At 35.0% G+C, this 20,561-nt stretch overlaps 1 long non-coding RNA gene across 1 annotated transcript; it reads right to left on the bottom strand.

The window, feature by feature from the left end:
* Positions 1-10,093: 10,093 nt before the first annotated feature.
* Positions 10,094-18,880, bottom strand: LOC108639494. The gene is made up of 3 exons (XR_001920547.1): positions 18,732-18,880; positions 15,608-15,682; positions 10,094-10,125 (listed from the first exon to the last, which is right to left on the bottom strand). It is a non-coding gene; the product is annotated as an uncharacterized LOC108639494 (long non-coding RNA).
* Positions 18,881-20,561: the final 1,681 nt, after the last annotated feature.

The raw sequence follows: 20,561 nt of genomic DNA, 5'->3' as shown, positions 1-20,561 counted from the left end.
GCCCTATTAGTGCAGGCAGGACCCTGACAGTTTGTACACCTGCAAAGTGATTAAGCTGCTAATTACCCGATTTACTGCAAAAAAAGGGGAATGCCTTGATCCTGCAAGATTAAGACTACCCTGTAGATATTTACAGGATCAGGATTTAACCAGCTTCAGGTTATGCACAGAAAAACCTTTTAATTTTGTGAACAGAGGTGAACTGAGCCATTTTCAGTAGTTGTTTGCCAGGTCTTATTTATGAAAACTAAAATCAAATGTTCCCTGTGAGTTTCTTAGCTAAGATCATCTGAAAAAGGAATTTTCATTTAACCAGAAATGTTCATGTTTCAAAAATTATTTTTGTCTCAGCAGGACAGTAGACAGAACCAACCTTTCAACAGCTTTTACATAAAATTTGTATATATCAAAATGCAGCAGTGGATTTCCTCATGTTTCATGCATCCATCTGGAATGTGAGAGACCACCAAGACTAAGGTTCTGCTGTAAATCATACATTGGATTAAGTCCACTATATCACACATCCCACCTTGAACTCCTGACCAAGAATCTTTAGCTATTTGAGCCATGTGATCCCTCTGTATCCCTCAGCTCTGATCTTAGCAGCAAGGGTTGGATAGGAGCATATGTTACATTAATGGCTGCATTTCAGGATTAACAAGCACAAACACAAAAATAAAAGTAAAAATTTTTCGGTGGTCCTTCTAAGACATATTTGTGCAACATGGAAATCCTATTCTGTGGATGGCAGACCACATAAACTAAAGGTCTTGTCTGGTTTTGAAATCTATGTTCCGCTAATAAAGGTGATCCACAGTTAAAACTTAACATCGAAACTGCCTTTAGTGTATGACTACTTCGGTGAAAACACTACCTCCCACGGACAAATAACTTTGTCTTCTAAACATTTTAATTGATTCCTAGGAGGACAATGGTGGTACAGCATTGATAAACACTTTTCATTAAGTCCCTTGAATGAAACTTGAGAACACTAAGAAAAATGTACAGTGTCTCTATTTTGGACCCGATTAAGTCAATATAGTATTTACCTTAGAATTGGGAACATACAGAGATATCATTCTATATTTAAAAATATATCCAGTAAAAAAAGTGTCTAATGTAAAGAGCTGTAAAATAAAAAATATACAATTTCATCCAGGGTTATTTTTATACTTGCTTCTATTTAAGTATGTGCCAAAGTTTTATAACTGTTATGTTGAATCCTTACCTCCGGTTCTGCATTGAATCCTCACCCCCAGTTCTGACAGCTGCTATCCACAAGTTCTCAAGAGGTCAGTTTTAAGACTTCAAAAATGTATTCTATGAATTCACGGTCCTGCATAGACACTGGATCACTGAAGGAATGGCTAAGCATTGAAACAGGTTCCCCAGAGAAGTGGTGGAGTCACCATCCCTTCAAATGTTCGAAAACCAAGTAGACATGGCACTTCACCATAAGGTTTAGTGGGCATGATGGTATTCAATTAAAGGTTGGAATTTACAATCTTGGAGGTCTTTTCCAACCTTTCTGATTCTATGGATGTTCCATTATTTCACCCAGAGCTGTGTACTCTCCTCACACTTTCTTAGTCAAACCTGTCTCTGGTTTCATGAATGAGCCTCTCCATTCAGTAGCACTAATAATATGTAATGTAATGTAGCACAGAGCACATGAAAACTTAAAGCAAATCAAACATAAAAACATTAATGAACAAGTAAATTCAATCAAATAAAACACAGAAGTATGGTGTTAAGGCTTGGTTGGTGGGTTCTTTTTTCCCCCCTCTTTTTAAACAAGAGAGAAATATATGACAAGATATTCTTGAGAAATATAATGGACTCATTTACACTTGACCATCTCTTTCTTTTCTGCATCTGCCGCACGTGGTTCAAGTAATAACTCTATTCAGGTTCTCAGTGCTGCAGAATTGGGGGTGGGGGCAGGGGCTTGCTGTCTGAATACTTTAGATGGGCATTTGAGGGGATGAGTACAGCACTGTGATCCACATCCATCTTTTAGAAGAATCCAGGATTGCCACTAATTTCAAAGAGCTCTTCTCCCAAAGAATGGATCTTTAGAATAGCAAACAGGCAATTTTCAATCGAGATACCAGCTCTCATGCTCTAAATAGTCCTGCTGAAGTTTTTCAGCATGGTGAAAGTGCCATTTTAAAATGCATTGTAGATATAAATTTATACCAAAGATGACAGAATTGTTAAAAATCCTTAATACAGTAATGAGTAAAAAATACAGTCCACAACAATCAAAGAAGAAATAACTATTTCTAAGATATTATGAACACCTTAAAAACAGCAACATTTTTGAGAATTTGATGTTTATCCAGAAGAAATGTAAGGCCAAAGACATTATGTCTATTGTCCCAAGGAAACACCCAAGGCAGCAGGGAGACAAAAGTCTGCAAAATCTCTCTATCATCTCATAGCTAAAAGGGATGGAAGGGACTTAAAGAGATCCTTCAGTCCATCCTTCTTAATATAAATACAAATCAAATATATATACACATATACAGAAAAGGATTACATATATATACATTTTTGTGTTTATGAGTGTATACATAAAAAATATATAGGATAGAGAAACTAGAGAAGCTTGCCTAAAGTTGAGCTGTTTTCCTTAAATTTTCAGGTTAATTTTTAAATTCACCAATTATATTTAAATTATATTGGCAACTTGATTTGAAATAACTATTAAAAATTCTTCTGAAGGTTCTTGAGAATATTTGAAGTTCTTTAGAATATTTGGCCTAAAAAAAAAAAACCAACAAACAAAATGAAACATGATGAACACTAAATTTTAAACAAATCAACAAAGTAATGTAATTATTTATATTTCATTAATAGACATATTATATTTTATTAATAGGCACAAGGTGGTATAATAGGCAAAAATGGAAATACCTATTCTTTAGAATGAACTAAGTCCCATGAACCTCATAATTTTCATAAAATTCCACCTCCTCTTTACTAAGAAATTGTCCACAGAGTAGAAACTGCTTTATACATCTAATTTCATCATCAATCCATTAAGTACCACTCTTTGTTCCTCAGAGCTACTTGACTTATTTCTTCCAGGGTATCCATCTGATCTAAGTCATGCTAAATGAACATCCAAAAGTGAAAAAGCAGTGGAGGCAAAGAGTAAATTCAAGAAAGAAAAGACATCCTTAGAGCTCAGTCACATGCCAAGACCCACGATATTGTACTGATGGCAATGACAATTATAACTTGTCAGTTAACATCAAGTTTCCTGTCTGCTCCCTGAAACAAGTTAATAGGAATGACTGCTTGGATACATGTTTCTCCAGAATTACAATTTCTGTTTCATGCATCACACTAACATCAAAAATTCAAAGTACCTATTGTCATCAGTCAGACACAAAACATTGCACTTGTTATTACTCACATCCTCCAACACGTTGATTTAACTTCCAACACTAGCTAGTGAGATGGATTGGGATTCAGGTCCTTATGACCATCACTGTCATTTTTCATAGGGTTCCAAAAATTGGAATATTGAGTCCAACCTTATCCTTTGTTTATTTTTCACTATTATACAGTGTAACCAATTTGCAGTTAATCTATTTTTCCCTGGATAAGCGGTGATTTTGATATATTTATTTATTGATATTTGTTTCCATCTGATATTAAAAAAGACCTGCAAAAGGAAGAAATTGCACAAAGCATTTTGCACGTCCTGCTAGTCCAGCAAGAATACTCTTGCACAAAAACTTGCATTGATATTAAATTTCTAGCAAAAGTGTTCCACTGCAATTCACAAACCACTTTTTTCTGCCATCTGTGGACATAACCTCACAGTTTATAGAGAAGGAAATTGTGGATAAATAAGCTCAGTGGTACTTGCAGATCTGGGAGCAGAAACAGTATTAGCTGTCCTAATGAGAAATGAAGCACCAAGAAAGCACATATTCAACCAACAATCACAAAGAAACTCACAGTTCTTGAGAAATGCCCAACCTGGAATATATAGAAGTCATTTGACACCAAATGCTCAGTAATACAGGCACTGTAAAGCCAAAGACTGCCTGGGCACAGTACACAAACAAAAGTAGAAGGCAAGTTCATGAACCAGCTTTGCAGACAGTCCATCATCCAGCTGCAGATTTCAGTGTGTATTAGAAAGGCACTCTTAATTAGGCAAGTGAACCAGAAGAAGTTAAAAAGTTAGCTAATATCATTCAAAGAATATATGCTGGTGGCTGATGGAAATGATTGGATGCATTCATAAAACAAGAGAGGCAGAGGTTAAGGAGAGCAGAATATGACAGCTCACAGAAAACAGATGGGAAAAAGCCTCACAGCCTCTCTTCAGATATTAGCCTTCTTCACATAAGCCACTGGATAAGGGTGACTGGACTGGGAAAACAACTACATTCAAATGCCTAGAGGAAAAGTCAATTGTGACATTAACAAAAAAATTTTTAAAAAGGAAAAGTAGCAAAAGTAAGAATAACTGAAAAGCCCCAAGGTATTTGACAAATCTGTCTACAAATGATGCAGTATCATAGCTGGTTTTGATTAGACTCTCCATAATATCACAGAAATTGCCATTGACATTAAGTACAAAGAACGTTTAAAAGTCATTTCACTGCTATTAAGAAAAAGCTGCACTTCAAATAAAGTAGTGGATTTAAATGTTGTCTCAATGTTTTCAGTCAGATACTGAAGAGAACACTTGATAGCTTTGAACAGTCCATCTACAATCATGCAGTGTATGTATTCAGTGTAGAGTTTCCATTCATCAGAAAGAGGATCTGCCTGGAGCAAATACTGATTGTCCTGGAAAGAGTAATTTAGAGTAACAGGGGTTTAGAATTGCGCTTTCCAGTGTGTATTCCTTATTTCAGCTAACTGAGTCCAGGAATAAAGAAACTCTCACTTTGATGAAGTGCATTCCCACTACTTACAATATAATTACCTTTCCATTGTAACTTTTACAAGTACACCTGGAACTAGTTACTGAAAACTATTTCCCTTTGGAGTTAGATTTACATCAGCAAGTGCAAATATTTGAAAACAGTTTTAGCTTTTACTTAATCCTGGCTTTTCTAAGTATTGACACCTACTTAGTGACAATAGCTACTCCCAGAACAAAATATTCACTGGATCTACTGTCATGTTGATTATCTGGTAAATCTTTTCTACTGTTTCTTGAATCGTACTCCATAGTTTCACTCTTTTTTTTTTTAATCAAAGGATAGATGAAAAGATTTTTGCCATTTTTTTCTTAATAAAAAAAGTGTTTGACTCAATCTACACAACATCCAATTTCACATTATGCTTGAATATTCTGATTCTCTCATCCACATTTTAAGCAAGGTCTCCTTGCCTGTTCATTACACTCACAGAGATCTGCACTCTGCCAAGTTAGAAGCAGCATCAGTTGTTTGTCAAAACTCTCCATGCAGCATGGTCTTTCACAGCCTCTGGCACAGCTTTATAATTACAGTTAAATTTGTAGTATAAGGAGAGTAAGAAAAACTCTTATTCTTTCTAAGGTTATCAGAAATATTTTTAAACAGATTTCTTCCTTCTTTGTTCAGTCTGTTCTGTACCAAACTCAAGTTTACCTGCTATGCTGCAATAAACCATTGGTCTTTTCATTTGGGAGAAAAGAATGAAAATCAAATATGCTCAGACTCCTAGTTTTAAAAATATCTGCCAAGTTCTCAATGGATTCAACCTTCTTATTATATATAGCAGAGTCTGCATCCTATTTGTACATTAGTAGAGCTTTCAACGTATACAAAAAGCATCAGGATAGACTATAACACTGAACATTTCTGGCTCTCCATGAGATGGATGACTAGACAAAAGCAGGACAAGTTTCTCTTACTGCAGCTCCTCCTTTGTCTTTCTGTCATAGCTTCTGTGTGAAATACTCGGGTTTTAGTTCACAGACAGTGCAGCCAAACTGGTAAAATTCTCAGTGAGGACATTACCCTGTTTCAAAACTGGATGATATCAGCTTGTTCTTATTATATAACAATATGTTTAGAGCCTTGGAAAGTCTATCTTACTAGCTGTCCATATGCAAACTAGAACTATTTTAACTAAAATGAATCTAACATCACAACTTTGATTGAAAAGGTTCATTCTAACATTTACAGAGAAGTCCAATATGTGCCTGCCCAGTTCCTGAGATGCCATTCCCATCAGCAGGAAGAAGTCCCATTAGGTAACTTTTTTCTTTGCTTCTACAAGGGAGGCCGATTCTTCCAATCAGTACTTACCCCAGTAATGATAGTAGTTTTGTCAAAATATATCTCTGAGAACTGGACTAAAATCAACAATGGATTTTATTCCAGTCCCTGAAAAGCATTCTACATAGCCTAGTAAGAGAACTTTCATCATCCTTTACTAGTCTTGTAAACCACTTATGCTTGATTCCATAAATTTCCTGATGGGAGGAGCTGGCTCTGTCCATGCATTTAATAAATTAATGCATTAGAGGACACCCTTTTGTCTTCAAAGAAAAGTAAACATACACTCAATAAGACTACAATGTATGATTAACTACAAACAGACTAACAACCATTCCACAGACAAGATAATTGCAAAAAATAGTTGAAAACAGTCTGGTTTTAGTCTAGTGTAGTTTATTATGGTTATGTTGATTTTCTAGTATGCTTTTATATTCACATGCATCTGTCAACAAGAATCTTCTTTATTTACCTAGTGTGTCTCTTGCAATATGAAAGCAGTGAAACTGCTTGGTGTTAGAAGGATGTTGTAAAATTTCAAGATATTACACCCCTTGGAGAAATAGCAGAAAGCTACAGAATCACAAAAGATTTTGTTATTCAGAAAAGGGCAATCAGACACCAAGTAAAAAGCTATCTCAAGTTACCTCATCATGACTACAGAATTTACTGAAGCAGAATTTATAGCAGCCTCCTGAAAGCAAGAGCTACAAGTCTTTGCCATCTGTGTCCTGCAGTTCTAGTCTCTTCATTTAGATCCCATGTACAATATAAATATGAAATATGAAATTTAAATGTTATTTCTCTTATTTTAAACCTCTAATGCTTCTCAGGGAACATGTATAATACAAACACACAATCCTGTTACACTTTTTTGCACGCTGAAGTAAAAATTCATGAAAACAGATACACAATTTATGCTTCTCTCTAGAATGAAAGAGAATTTTACCATAAAACAAAATAATTGCTAAAACAATTAAAAGAAATTCTTAATGTCATGCAGTGAAATTTACTACTGTGTAACCTTCTGACTAAAATTACCTCATACCATCCAAATTCCAGAGAATTATTACAGCGAGGTCTGAGGCACAGAGAAGGTGTAGATCCCGTGTCTAGCAGAGGTCCATTTCTTCATTATATTAATACATTTATTCCAATATTCATATTTTTGCAAAACACAGTTTGTTTCCCCATCTGCAAAACTCTACAGAGACAAAAGAGATTTCATCTCAATGTCATTTCTAAGTGCACAATGTGGCTATAACTTCAGAAAGTGCCTGAAGTGTTTTAAGCCTCATTGTACAATGTTTTACAGCAATACTTACAGAGAATTGATGTGCTGAAAATGTGTTCCATGCCTGAGAAGCCTCTTGTAACTCATAAGACCATTTTAAACTGCCTGCAGTCACTGGTGTGTTTTCATAAAGTGTATCACATCCATTCTTTAACTTAAACAAACAGAAATATTTATGGTGATAGTCCCAGTTTTACCATTGTACAAGCAGCACATAAAATCCCAAATCCACTCTCAGTGACTAAAGAGGTATCAGCTTCAGATTCACAATCTCTGTCTCTAGGCAAATACCCAAGGGCTTCCTGGGTGACAGAGGAGTCTCAGGTGCTTCATAGAGGTGCTTTCATTTGCCCCTCTGTGAAACATCCATCTGTTTAGGAAGAACGAGGCTTATGCTGGCTGAAGGCAAGTCCAGTTATTGTTAAAGAATTCCACTGGCTTTTCTGACAGGCAACACTTCTGAAGCCTGGAGAACTGCAGGGTGTTCTTTTGGCAAAACTTCAGCAATAAACATGGATGACACTAAGCAGTGGGCTGCAAACACAAATGAAGACTGTTTTATAGTCATGACTCTCATGAAGAGGAGAGATTTATCAGATCTCATGTAGTTTGTCACCATGCAGATTTGGACCCTTATTTTAAGAGCATTGTGAAATCTAATTTCTGCTGTAAATGCCAAGACAACCAATTGCTCTTTCTTTATATTTTTCTTAAAGAAGACAAATTTCTTCACACTTTGTGCAGAAATTTTACTCCTCTTCCACATAATCCCTACAGAAATCAGAGAAATCAGGAGGAAAAAAAAATCAATGAGAAGGATACTTAGAACAGATTATAAAAATGAAAAAGCATCCTCTGAGAACTTTATGAGCACGTTTCCATATTTGTCATGCATGTCAAAGTATACCTTTAACTGCTTATATAAGGATGTGCAGATCTGAGCTTTTAGAGACAGGAAATAGAACCAAAATGTCACTGGCTACATCAGCTTTCTTGTACATCTATGCAATCTCTACTGTAATTATTTTCCACTGGAATTCTAAAGAACTGGATATGGCCTGTTAAATTTTTGTCTAAAGTTTAAGTGGTTTGCTTTCACTGAATTTCATCAGAAGGTAATTTGGTTGTGAAGAAAAAAAAAAAGAATTCTAAGCATCTGCATGCTCATTTTAAACTGGAAGTTTAACATAATTTGAATTTCAATGAAATAAGATGAGAAAGTGTTCAGATTTCAAGTATTTTTAAATTTCTCATGAACGTTTCAGCAGCCTCCAGAACTTGTGTTTCGGTTCACAAGAGCATCTGCTTTTTAAAAATCTGCCAGTTTCCTGCTACTATTGCTATACTGTCAAGTTCCTTTTTATAGTATCTCCTTCTTCAAATCCTAGTGCAGGGAGAAGAGATCTTTCATAATCCTGAATGTCTCATTTCCACACAGGCAATAGATATCATTACAAACTTGATCTGTAAAGAGAGAATTTAAAAATATTTTCCTTCCAAAGTCTGCATTTTTGCCAGAAGGATTGGCAAAATATAAATACTCTGAATGGTACAGTAAATCTCAGGATGAACTAAATCATTAAATTCCAATGAAATCTGCTTGTAATCAAGCTAGAAATACTTTGAAAAACTGCTTGTCTCATGGTTTTTCAATAATTCTAATTTTGGTTTTGTTTCAAAGCCAGAAGTGCCAAACCTGACAATACATGAAAATGAGCAGTGTTCCAAAAGCCATGGTAGCATTTTGAGAAGATCAGCAAAAATCCCCTGCAGGTTTATTTTGACTTCTGTTCAGCTTTCTCCTAAGTCATTTAACTAATTTCAGTATGTGTGGAAATATATTTCCTTACTTTCTAATTACTTTAGAAACAGAGTTATTACTTTAGAAACAGAGAACATACTAAATTTCATCTCTTATACCTTAGTAATTGCAGGCTTGAAAATTAAGACACTGTTCTAAGCACCTTAATGTTTCTTTCAAGGAGAAAAATTTTTAATTTCTATCACCAAGGTGTGAAAATCAACAGAAAAAAAATGTTGTTCTTTCTGTTATTGTACAATAGGTACACAAGTATGTGTACTACTAAAAACACAGCACAGAAGAAAACAAAGAAGTCCTTGGGACTAAGCTCCTATGAAAATATAGCATGTGTCTAATGGTAAGAGAGAAATCAGTAGGTAATACCCAGAAAACAGGCAAAGAAAATTACTATGTTTCTGAAACTGCATATAAAATTGTAAAGAATGTATAAAATAATGGAAGATGCCTAAATAAGTACTTAAAACTTATGTCAAACTGCAATAGAAATAAAATATTTCTCTCTAGGCAAAAAAATTGATAATGAATGATACCAATTATTAAGCTATATTAGATTAATGACTTTAATAAATAATATATTTTAGGTAAATTAATAATTTTAAAAATAATGATTAAAATTAATAAAAGAAGGGAGATTTTCACTACTTACTGTCTGTGATTTTTAAACATCTCCTTGTAGCAGGTAATTTCCTCATCAAATATCGTCAGAGCAGAAAACTTGGGATAAAGTTAGAACTGGTGGCAAACTTTTCCAGTAGATTACTAAATATCTACAAATTTGCAGAAAATTTATTGAACAATAAATAAAGAATGGCAATTTTATTCTAAAACATTTTATTCTAAACCCTGCATTTTTTCCAGAAGTTATTCTGTTAAAATAGCAGAATAATCTGCTAATTAGTTGCTTCTGTTGTTGGTTTTGGCTTGGAAATAAACTAGGAATTGCATTAAGAAATGTACATAGAATCCTGGTTTACAGTTACCTTTATTGCCTCTGCATATGCAAGATTACCATTTTGTGTGAATAGTAATGGCATTGAGGAAGAGATTATTAAGAACTGCATGATGGCAACTAACTAGTTTAATAAAGCTATGAAAAATCAAATATAGAAAAACAAAAATAATGGAAAAATCTAGGTAGCTTCAGAATGAATAGAAACAAAATTATCACAAAAGAAGATTTACCTTTATATATGTATAAAAATGGATATGGAAATGTTATATTTCTATAATTAATTATTAGAATAAAATTTATCTTTGTTCTATTTGAAAGTGGTTCTGAAAGACAGTTAAGAATGGTGGCTGGAACAGCGATGTGAAAGACCCATATCTTCTGCTACTGGAAATCAGACCAGACAACCAACCCAAAAATACTTTTTAAGAAGGTATGAAGTACTTGGGGGAGGATGGCAAAACCCTCTAACTTGCATTTAACCATTTCCAAAGCACAGGACACTGAAATAGCAATCATTAAATATTAGAAAGCACTCTGAAGTATAATTGTAAGACAGTACTGCAGCCTTGCAAGCTGCATTAGCCAGGAATGGATGCTTCTTTAGATATTATCCTCTGTACCTCTTAAGCCATAACAATGGGTTAAAAAGCCAATACACAGTGGTACAAAGCTCCAAGGAAACCATTCTAGCAGAATACAGGAAAACAGCTGTCCTAAAGCACAGGACAGACATCTGTCATAGTTTCTCCACATACCCAAATAATTTCAGAGGTCCTGATGGACTGAGAGAAGAAAAATTCTTTTTCTTCTGATCTGGTGGTACCTTTCAGTTAACAACACTTGGAAAAATATGTGATAGGAGGTATTCCTAGAAATTCTTAACTGTTGTGAACTGTCGTGAATTCTTAACTGTTAAATCTGTCTCAGTTTGTTCATATCCAAAATAAGTCTTCTAACTACCACAGACTCATGGAATGGCCTGGGTTGGAAGGGGCCTTATGGATCATCTAGTTCCAAGCCCTTGCCATGGGCAGGGACACCTTATGTAAATGTAGTTATAATTATTCCCATGATACTGTGGGAAATGGCACTGAAGCTACCACTTCTTCAGCTGTCTACTCTGCAAAAGGCAAATTGCAGATGTCTTGTGGACAAATTCAAGAGATACAACCAAAAAGTTCATAGTGTGATTTTATATAATTTTTCCCAATGACACATTTGCTGTATTTGAATATGTACTACCAGCAGCAGTCTCAGTTTCTGGCAGTTTGTGGTTAAATATCCCATAAAAGCTAACTCACTTCTATTCTGAACTCACTACACTCATGCTGACAGCCCAAATTACAGTGTTTTATTATATTGCATCTTTACTGTGTATTTTATTTATCTCTGTTGTACCTTCTAGTACTTGGCATCTATTCAAAACCTTTACCTGTGTTCTCCTGCTGTTCTGGGTTTTTTTGTAGTTTCTTTTACTTTGTATTCAGAGCATTATCTTTTACTTTCACGTGCAACTTCATTAGTTTAGAAAGCTTATGCAATCTCTCAATGACATCAAATTGTTCATCTGAATTGCTACACAGCTGCAACGATAGCCTGTGTATTAAATCACCAATTATGACCAACTGTAAAATCCTGCTCATAAATATGCTCTTTAAGGCATAAAGCCACTTTAATTTAGCAGTTAAATTTTTAAATAAAATGTCACAGTAAACATGTATGTTACCTATAAGCAATTCATAATTCAACTGGTTTGCATGCTGTCCATTTACTGTTTGTTAGAACTTCATGTCTTGATTTTTTATGTCTCTTCACTGGTTCTGATAATAAAGCATCCATAAAAATTGGAACTTTTCATGGGGCATCTAAATTTAATCCCTGCTGAAACAGCTACATCGACTTGTTTCTGAATTTCTTTGAAAGATGATTTTTTCCTAGATCTAAAAAAGCTTTAAAATGACTTCATTTGGCAATACAATCTATTGTGTAGCTCTACAGAGTAAAGTACAGTCTTCTAATTTGTTTTTAATTAACTTTGGTTTTCCTCTGGAGTCTGAAATTGTGGCCCAGTCTTACAATAGGCATAAAATAACATGCTTCTATTCAACAGTTGCATGGATATGAACAGTCAGTGAACTTTGTTTGGTGACATTTAACTTTATCATTCTTCATATCCATTGCAAAATCTTGTCTTTTTTTAATGTTTCCAAGATATTTTTATCAACAACTCTCTATTTATTGGTTTGTTTCTCTGGAAGACCATTTCTAAGTAGTAGCTTTTGAGGAGAGAGGTTTTCTCCATTTTTCTTTGGCAGACATTTTATAAGGGTCATAAGCATCTTGTAAAACTAAAAGGAATGTAGGTAATGGCCCTCTATTACTTCTGAAACTTTCTAACACAGGTTTGAAATCTTAGTGAATTAGAGAGAACTCAAATCTACAACATTTATGTCAGGGAAAGTCCTATGTTTTACTGTAATACTTTTTATGGGACTAGTGAGTTATTTTGCTGAACATATCTGCTTAATAAAAAAAATCCATGCTGTGAAGAGTTAACTTCTCCCTGCACCAACTACTTTCATCAGCATCACCCTTCTTCAGCAGAGAGACTACATGCTTCCCATGTTCCTCAGCCAGTCATATCCTATCAACTGTCTGCTTTCTTCCTCTGCCATAGTACAGTGTCCACTTTTTCCCATGTTTTCTGTTTTTCTCGCACAGTTCTTCCTTTGTTCTGTCTCTTCTCCATTACACATGATATGTTTGTATGATAATACAAACTCCTTCTCCTAACTCTTGATTTTATTTTTGTATGTTGTACTTGTTGGGATGCATTTGTACAGCACTGAAAGTAAACCCAAGTTGTTCCTCACAGCAATTATACCTGATGGCTTTCTTTCCGTTTTCCCTCAGCTTCTCAAGAAATTGTGTTTGCTGAAGCCCTGCAAATTCTCCTTTAGTCCTGCATAACTCAGTGTTTTCAACCATCTCTTTTCCACCCTTCTTCTCTTTTCCATCATGTTTTTCATTTTGCTAGATATTTGGCTCATTTACTCATATATTATCTACTCTGATACTTTATATTTACCACCACTATTTTGATTGCTATTTTCATTGAAATTCACTGAGTTTACATGAGATCAAAGTACAGAACTCCCACTGATTTTAGTAACTCCCATTGACTTAAATGTGAGTTCTGTGGCTAACTTCCTACCAACTCAGAAAATACAGGGTCTAGTGAGAATAATCTGAGTTTAGAATCACTTATTTAGAAAAATAATCTTTTAAAAGCTTTTTCTGGTTCCATGGTCTTGCATTATTATGACTTTTAATAGCTGAGGGACCATTTTCACAGAAATTAGAGTATTTGAGGTCTGCATGTCCAAATTCAGAACAAATTAGGAAAGATTAGTTATTTTCCCCTGAGTTTTGTCCCTGAATTTTGCCCTTGCTTTTATCAATGCAACCTAAGGTGGTGTTCTCTCATCTTTTGCAGATGAACACACAACTTGAACAATAAATGAGTCTATGAACAAAAATATGCAAATCTTGTTCTTTGTTTCAGTATTTGGACATATCAACTTCTATTTCCTAAATTCTCTCTTCTAACTCAAGCTACTAATGATGCTAAGACAATTATCTAACTCTACCAGACTGCCTATTGCTCATCCAGCAGAAACCCCTACTTTTACTAGAATGTCATATTATTTATCTAATTTTTCATATATAATTTCTTTTTTCTTTTACAGTGTTTCTGTGTCTTAAGCAGTAGCCAGGTGTCTACAGATATAAGACAAGGAAGCTTTGTCTGAAAAAGTAATGTATTCTTCTAGACTATCTGATATAACTAAGAAGAACAGCTGAGCTTTTAGTCTTATAACACCTTCATCTATAACTTAAACTTTTGTTCTTTGCAGCAAGACTAAAATCTGCTGTTATTCTTTGGTAATCTAAAGAATATGTCCTTTTTTAACTCCTTCTTCATGTATCTATAAAGGCAGTTTCTCTAAACCTGGAAATTTGTGTACCCATTTTTCATTTCAGACATCAAGCCAATTCTCACATATCTACAATTTGTAGTACAATTGAAGACAACAGGCTTTCATTATTTGTCATATTTGCTTTTAAAGTAAGTCCAGCAGTTTACAAAATACAAAACCAAACATTAGAAATACCTACCCTAAATCAGAATGTGTAAGTCTTTATTAAAGGCCAGACTGTGATTATCCTTTCTGTAATTTCAAGGGAAAAAATAATGGAAGGATTTTATATTAGAATTTACTGGCAGCCAACTGCTGCTGTGGTCCTGAACACTTCCAGTGAAGATTAAGGTGTTAGCAGAGTCCTGAGTCACCTTCTCAGACCAGTAAGGAAGCTGGCCATGGAGAAGAGAATTAAGATTCCAGAAAAGGCCAGGGTACTTTAAAGCAAAAAACTTTTTGCAGCCCGTATTTCAGAGAGGTAATACATGCGGTATCACTTAGTGTGCGCAAACAACAGGACTACACTCACTGTCTACTGCTGCTTCTTTGTCAAATAATCTATGATTGGAGTCAGGGTCACCGTATGTCCCTGCCTATAAAGTGACTTGCAGCCACAATGGCTGGTATGATATACATCTGGTCTTCAAAATACTGCAAGGCTGTATTGTAAACATATTTTCAGTTATTAATGCTAATGACTTGATTTTAGTTTGGGCTAATTTGTCCATATTTTTCAGATTTTCTTTCCCTACTTCTTCTTTACTGAGGAGACATCCCTTCCAGGTGGAAGAAAGCTTTATATAAAAGTTGATAGCATTTATCCAGCCATAAAAATCTTGGGCATTTAAAAAAGAATATTTGCTAAAATTAGTGATTTCCCAACATTTTCTATTTAATTACAAGAAGGCAAAAGCTACGCATGAACTAAATATAAATAAATTTTTTAAAATTAAGTTCTACAATGCAAAAAATAGGAAAAAAAAAGAATTAATCCCCCAAACATGTAGCTGTGGAAAACAGGCTAGCCGCAGCATAATTTATTTTCATTCAGCCACCCTTATTTACACTATATCAAATTTTACCTCTGAGTCCTGAAAATTGCTCAAAGCAGCTAAATTTTCATTGTAGGTTCTCCTGGAGCATTTTTCAGGATCACCTCATCAGGTGTCCTACCAACATGAATTACACTAGTTCAAAGTACAATTCTAATACAAATTAATCACAGCATGTACTCAAATATTTATCAAAATGTTTCTCAACCTAGTAATTTCAGACTATAGAATTTTGAGATATGAAATAGATTAAATATTTTACCTTAGAAGCAGATTCCAGTCCTTTTGACTCTTGAAAGGCAGGATTTAATGTTGTTACTAAGTGGTGACCATTCATCTGCCAAGTGAATTTCATATAATGAGAGAGCCTTCTGCATTACAAATGTATGGAAAGTTCTATCTCAGAATTCAATTACAAGTATCAATACTTGCTATTCAGAGCAACAGCTCCAAAATAAAGCTCTTTAATTTCAGATTATAATTGAAAATGTAACCAAATTATTGTATATTCTGTTGCTTTTGACACCACTGACAAATACAGGAACTAATCCTGTACTTGCTACTCACATTATCACTAATGCAAGTAATCCCATTCAAATTAAGAACGTGTAAACAAAGATTATTCATGTAAGTAAAAATTACAAGATAGGGTGGATAAATCCCCTGAAATTGAATGACACAATCCATTTATTTAGTTTCTTTCTATAAGGTATGTGGTTTCACATGCCCAGTTGAAGCTAAAAGTACAAGTGAGAATACAAAAGCCTAAATAACAGATACTGCACAAAGTGCAGTCAGCAGTGCAGATACCAGCTGTTGAGCTTATGAAAAAAGCAGCTCCCAGGATCTTCCTGAATTCCTCAGTTCATATTCTCCCACATGCTCATAATCTAGGAGGCTCCTGACTCAAGCAGAGGGTCAACCTTATAAGCTACTACTTAAGCAGGTATAGCCTTCTGCCATGACAGTCCTAATAGAGGAAATGTGACAGAAACAAACACTGGCAGGATTATACTTAGAATTTTTTCCTCTATTTTCCTGCCTCAGTTTTAGATCTTCAGACCACCACTACTCAGTTACAGTACAGATGACTTAGCAAGAAATGGGATTCTAATCAAGATAACAACATCAAAGGAGCACTTGAGTAAGAAAAAGTTTTAAAAGTCATCACCATTCTCATTAAAAAGGGCTGAATAAAAATGTTACGGATAAAACCGGTTGGATTTAGACTACAGTTGTCCAAGCTGCCTGATACCTTCAAATATTAAAATCTTCTCATACACAGCTCCACAGCCAGTAATGGACCATTCTAACCACACTTCTGCCACCTAGCCAGGAATAAAATGAGCACATCTGAGCTGGTGAAAAGAGGATTACACTTCCCAGTGAGCTTTTCATGATTTCGAGTCACCCTGAGCCATCAGTTATGCTTCAATCTGCCTCTGTTGCAGCTGGACTTCTTGCCAGCCCTTACTAACAGTCCAGTGCTATGCAAAATTGTCAGTCCTTCAAATGGCAAGGTAAAGGCAATTAGTTTGTAAGGTTAAAAGCAGAGTTTTGTGGAGGGACATCCTATTTTTATACAATTTCTTTAATAAGCAAGCCATATCTAGATTGAGCATGTCTTCCGTGCAAGAGTAATAATCACATTTCACCAAAAATTGAATAAGTCTATTGTGTAAATGAAGGACTCCCTAAGCACACATTAACAGGAGAGACCATAGCAATCTATCATCTCAACGATCCCTGAACAACACGATCTGTAAGTAATTTTGATAGAACAGATTGTGACGGCTTCATAGGAATTACTTCAAGTTGCATAGGCAAAAATCTACAGAATAAAAGGAATTGGAATAGGATGTAGGTTGTTCTGTCAATTCACATATGATCAAGTATTGTAAGTGGCCTTGCTAAAATGAGTACTTTTTTCACTAGAATAAAAAGACATAGTGAAAGTACAGGAGTGCCTAAAGTCTCACATATGAGCTAACCATACTGAGAAAATCAAATTAAGATTTTGTTGCTAAGAGAAAATAGAAATAAATAAAAAAGATTTCTTTTAATCTTTCAGAAAAAGCAAAAATAAGCACTGTATTTCTTATCATATATAAAACCAGTATGCATATATGTATGTTAGCTTGACTGACCCCCCAGTCAGCTTACCAGTCCTGCAAGTTAACTGTGTCAGAATGGAAGTCTGGATCTATTTTTTACAAGGAGATGTTATTAATGCATGACAGAGTCTGGTATAGGCGGAAGTAAGTGTGCTGGTATTATTTGGGTTATAAATCTTTTACCCTCATCTCCTTCATTCATCTTTGTATATCATCTTATACAGCGATAGTCACAAGAAATTTGGCAAGTAGGGCAATGCTAGAAAAAAAAATTTGTTCCCCAAATTTCTTTGGGGAACAATTCTGGTTTTCTCCATTTTACGGAAGTCTCAAACAAGAGACATACAATTAAATACTTCAAATACAGGGAGAGCAGATAGCAAAATACGACCCTCTCCTCTCAACTTCTCTGCAGAAGAACTAAGTTGCTGTCTGCAAATGAGCAGAATTTATCCATCAGCCCATAGCTATGAATAGTCAGAAAAAAAATAATTTAGAATAGTTCAGAAATCCTTCTCCATTTTAGTTTAGCCTTCATGTCAACACTTCTTTTACTACTACTGACATTAGTGTATCTTGTCAATAGAGAGGTGTTTACATTTTGACAATTTTGCATGGATAAAAAGAAACAACAGAAAGTTATAAAAGACAAGCTGAAAGGAACAAATGTTAGCATGTCAATTCCCAAATGCCATTTTTTTTTTGCTTACAATGTGCTGCCTAGATTTTAGCACCTTGATATTAAATAAATACTTCATTTATGTTCCCTCTCCTTTGCTCGGGGACTACTCCGTGTGTAATGAACAAAGGCAATTCAGAGTGATATAGATCATTTCATCAGTACCTCATTGCACTTCACAAAAGCTAATAATGGACCTTTCTCTCCCTCCTGTAAAGTTCAGTGGGGGCAGAGGTGTCTCGGTTTTCAGCACTGTTGTGAGAGGTCGGAATATGTTTCACAACTGTAACACATTACAGGAGACTTAGCACATGAGAAGCCAAACCAGCAAATCCCAAAACACCTTGATAATGACTGATTTACCTAAATTGTAACACCTCTTTTCCACATTTTTCTGAAACTTTAATGTCTACCAGTGTTATTATTCAGTAACTTCAAACAACTTTTGTGAGTAAAGCACACTAAAAATGAAGAAAGGCATATAACTTAGAAAAATGTGATGAAAATAATAAAACAACACCCTACATTGCATATAACAGTTGCTTCTACAGAAAGAGCTCTATGGAAATGTTACAGCATTTGTATTTACTAACCTGTTGTAATCCACTGGGCTGTTTACTTTTCTGTGTTTGCCTTCCAACACCAATGAAACTCTTCTCTCATCACTGAATTTCTTCACTGAACACTTTTTCTCTCTGACTCCCAAGTGCTGTTTTCTCCAGTTGAGATGAGTAGCTGGTGTGAAAAGCTTTAGGGAACAGCAGAAGAGTTTGAGACATCAAAGGTTCTTCTATCCTCTTTCACAAATAAAATGTTTAATTTTGGCTACTTCAGCAGAAGTGTCTTCAGTCACTGTCAGCGTCTCCATTCATGTCTCTAACACTGGAAAATAAGTGTGTGTGCTAACAGCTGCAGATTGAGACAACCAAAAAATAACTACCCACTTAGTAAACAGTTTAGGCTGGCTACAACATTTTCACTTTAGTAAATGCTATTTGTAAAATAGCATTAATGGTGGCAACCTACTCCTTGTACCTTCTATCATATAAAAACTAGAGCACTCAGTCAGGAATTTGCAGGTATTTGAAGTCACACATCTATCCCCCATTTGCCTTCTTCAGAGAGTGCCTTTTCTGAGAACTTTTCCCCCCACTCTCTCTGAGATTTCAGGTGGGAAATTTCAAGAATTCATTTGTCATTTACTTCCTTTTTTTCCATTAAGATATCAAAACTCAGAGCTCACTTTTGTAATTCAAGAAGTCCCCAACACATTTACAAAATGTAAATCTTCTTGTAATAAATGCAAAAAGGTAAATGCTACAGAATGCAAACCTGATAATGTAGTGACTTTATCCTGATGAAGAGAGGATCATTTGGCACCAGGTAGCAAACTCAGTGCAGACACAAAAGTGAGACCACAGCACTTAGGGTCAGATTCAAGAATTTAAGTCTTCACTGAAACACCTTCACTGAAAATCCAACTGTATCTAATTTCAAGATGCAAGTTCTTCTGTTCTCTGCTTCAGGGCAATTAAATGCAATTCAGCTTTGATCCAAACCGCCCATATTGTCACAGCATATATAAGCTCAGGAAAAGGAAGGACTAAAACAGCTGTGAAGCTTTCGTGCTGAAGCATTCTGTCCAGCTCAGAAGAACCTGTGGCTGTTGACATCACTCTAGGCAGGGAGAGATAGCTTGACTCACATACTTATAGTTAAATGTTCTTCTTTCCTGGTAACTTTGAAATCTGTTTCACTGTACTAAAGCTATGTTTTTGAAAACAGACTGTAGCAACAATATGATAATGTGATAATTTTGAGTAATCAAATTTCAACTACTGCAAACAAGTTGTTTTCAAAAGTAGAGTCCTCCTCCCCAAAAACTGCTAATTACAGCCAAAACTTTCTGGCTTTCCTTGTCTCAACTGAATATACATATTGTTTTTCTGACAATTAATGCAGCACGGGCTACACTATGTTCCTAGTCCACTTCTTTTAAAAAAATGTAAGACATAAAATTGTATTTAACTGTGTATAGACATAAATATTACAGTGGTTACACCATTATATTTCAGAAATTTCATTAAACAGAAAATGCCAGTGTAGAAGCAAAGTCCCACTGGGTAAGAGCTGCCCCCTTTTCTAGGGTTCCAAGGAATTGTTGTCTTTTAAATACAAAACATGTTCTTAAAACTTCTTAATGTATACACTTCGCTGGACATTTTTGGTTCCTCTTTCAAGGTCTATTTTGAATGTTTCTGCATAAGCTCATTTCAATTTCTGAAAATACATATAATTATACCCGTAAGTTTGAAATCTTGCATTTCTCTATTTCCAAATAAGATTCCAGTTAATCATATAGCTGTGCAATATCAGCCTATGATAGTGATGATGCCCCTGAAAAAAAAAAAAAGAGTAACAAT

Source organism: Manacus vitellinus, unplaced genomic scaffold, assembly GCF_001715985.3.
Source record: "Manacus vitellinus isolate BGI_N305 unplaced genomic scaffold, ASM171598v3 scaffold_20_pilon, whole genome shotgun sequence".
Lineage (NCBI taxonomy): Eukaryota > Metazoa > Chordata > Aves > Passeriformes > Pipridae > Manacus > Manacus vitellinus.
Note: the sequence above shows the minus strand (reverse complement) of the source record. Positions and strands in the feature narration are given on the sequence as shown.